Below are 2,388 nucleotides of genomic sequence, written 5' to 3'. Positions count from 1 at the left end.
GTATTTTTTCACTTTTAAATCATGAATAGATATCACTTTGGGAATTTTTTTATAAGGTTTTTTTTTTTTTAACTGTCAGCAGATATTAACAATGCTATCGTTATTCCTAAGTCCTACGATGAGACATGTTGAAAACTTCATGAGACACAGGTGCTGAGCTCTCGGGGGCAGAGAACCCAACACAACTGCCTTTCAGTACCGCTGCTACCACTAACTAGAAACTGGGACTGGCATTCCAAGTTTGCGACTCCTACTTTTGTACCCTGTCCACCAAGGATTATCCCCTGTACTAGCCTATTTCCTTGATGACGGCCTCCCTAAACACACTGGACCACCGGGTCCCAGGGTCCCGCCACCCGCATCACAGATGTGGCAGGTCTGAACACAGAGGCTCCCCTGCAAGCGCACGCTGTGTTACAGTCTGGGAAATGAGAGAACTCACCTAAATGGGGAAACAGATCCGTGTCCAACTGATGTTCCTGGGTGCACAGTTTCACCAGTCTGTGCAGGCGACTTATACAGGAGAAGTGTGGAGAGAAGGCTGTGGCTTTCATGAGGATGCAGTCAGTCCTGGGTGGCTCCACGGCAGGAGCCCTACCGGATGGCAGGAGGGGCAGCAGCCTCTTGTGGGGCAACTGCCTTGCTTGTGCTATAGTGTGTGTGGTGGGGGCCACTCCCTGCATTGGTAGGCTGGTGCTCAGAGGTGGAAGGGACTTGCAGACTACACCCTGCGGTGGCAGTGGCGTTGGAGGTTTCAAGAACGTGGCTAAAGGTGACAGGTGGGAGAGCTGTGGCGGGGGCTGCTGATGTGAAGGCACAGGAGGGGGACTAAAGTGCTCTCGTCGGACTTCTAAAATCTCCGTCTCTCTCTGGCGCTGCCCATTCTGGGCCAACTTGCTCTGCAACTTCTTTCTCACAGTTGCCCCTTTCTTTAGGTCATCATCTTCCTTGTTGAAAGTGAATGGGTCTTCCAACTTGGTTTCCAGGTAGTGGAGAGGGACCCTAGCCCTGGGTGGAGAGAGGGACATTCCATGCAGTCCTTTGGGCATCTTCAAGGCCAACGGGGGCACCGTCAGACTAAAGGCCATGGTATCCATCTGGTGCATGACCTTTACCTCATCTATAGGGTCATTCTTTTTTTTCATCTCTTTTTTCGGGATAAAGCCAAGTACCTGCAAGTGGCTGTTGCAGTACTTACGATCCTCTGATTTCGGGATGCGGTTGGTGCAGTGTTGGCTGTTATACCTGGCCACATATTAACATTGTTTGAAGGGGGCAGTCTTGTCTTCCAGAACATGTCTGATACAGAAAGCATACCTGTTGAATTGCCGCTGCTTGCACAGTTTGGGGCTATATGAACACAAGGGCTTATTGTCAACCTCAGAGAAGTGTATATGTTTCCCTTCATACATCACGTGACTCTATTCCTTGTGAACATCAGCTGATCTTAACTCTTTTGCAGCATAGCAATGTTAAGAGAACCCCAAGTATGCCACAGTTTGGAATGCTGCAGAATCAAGATGAAGCACGTGGTCTCGGTGAGCAGGCTCCCCTCTGACTTCTCTCCATCTCCACTGTCAATGCTACGGCCTCAGGTCCAACCTTCCATCTCTTCTCTGCAGCTGCCTCACTGGCCTGTTCCAGTCTTGCCCTCCCTCACTCCACTCTATACAACTCGGATCCTCTAAAACGCAAATAATTTACTTGGCCAAAGACCTTCAGGGTCTGCGTAGGAACGTAAAAGGAATCCAAACTCCTGAGCCCACCACGTAAACTCCTTACCGGGCCAGCAACAACAACAACAACAACAACAACAACAACAACAACAACATCTTACCAACATATTTACCATTTCCCATGGTGTTCACTGTTTACTGTGGATTTACATTTCCAAGTGGCATCATTTCCTTTCCATTTCTTCCCTTCCTCATTCTTACCTTCCTGAAGGACTTCCTTTATCCCTTTTCTATGTCTCAATGTCTATTTCACTTATATTCTAAAAGAGATTCTTATGGGGTATAGATTGTTTTCTTCTTTCAGGACTTTAAAGACGTTGCTTTGTTGTTAACCTCCTTTATTGTTTCTTATAAAAAAAATTCATGCTTATCTTTGTTCCTCTGAATGTAAGTTGTCTTTTTTCTCGATCTGGTTTTAAGATTTTTCCTTTAACACTGGCTTTCTGAAATTTGATATACAGTGTGTCTTGGTATAGTTTTATTTATGTGTCTCATGTTTGTGCAGAAGTTTGTTGAACTTGGAGTTTTGAAAAATTAAGAAATTTCGAAAATTTGAAAAATTGCAGGTATGATTTATTCACACATTTTTCTGTTTCTCCCTCTCCTTGGTCTCCTTTGGAGACTTTAATTATATGTATATTAGGCTCCTTGA

The 2,388-nt window shown here is 45.7% G+C and overlaps 1 pseudogene; it reads right to left on the bottom strand.

Annotated features, from left to right (window-relative positions):
* Nucleotides 1-442: 442 nt before the first annotated feature.
* On the bottom strand, nucleotides 443-1,412 carry LOC112825280 (INO80 complex subunit D-like; annotated as a pseudogene).
* Nucleotides 1,413-2,388: the final 976 nt, after the last annotated feature.

The sequence above is a fragment of the Callorhinus ursinus genome, unplaced genomic scaffold, assembly GCF_003265705.2.
Source record: "Callorhinus ursinus isolate GAN/ISIS: 27379988/994484 unplaced genomic scaffold, GSC_fseal_2.0 scaffold360, whole genome shotgun sequence".
Classification (NCBI taxonomy): Eukaryota; Metazoa; Chordata; class Mammalia; order Carnivora; family Otariidae; genus Callorhinus; species Callorhinus ursinus.
The sequence above is the reverse complement of the archived record's forward strand: the minus strand, read 5'-3'. Positions and strand labels throughout refer to the sequence as shown.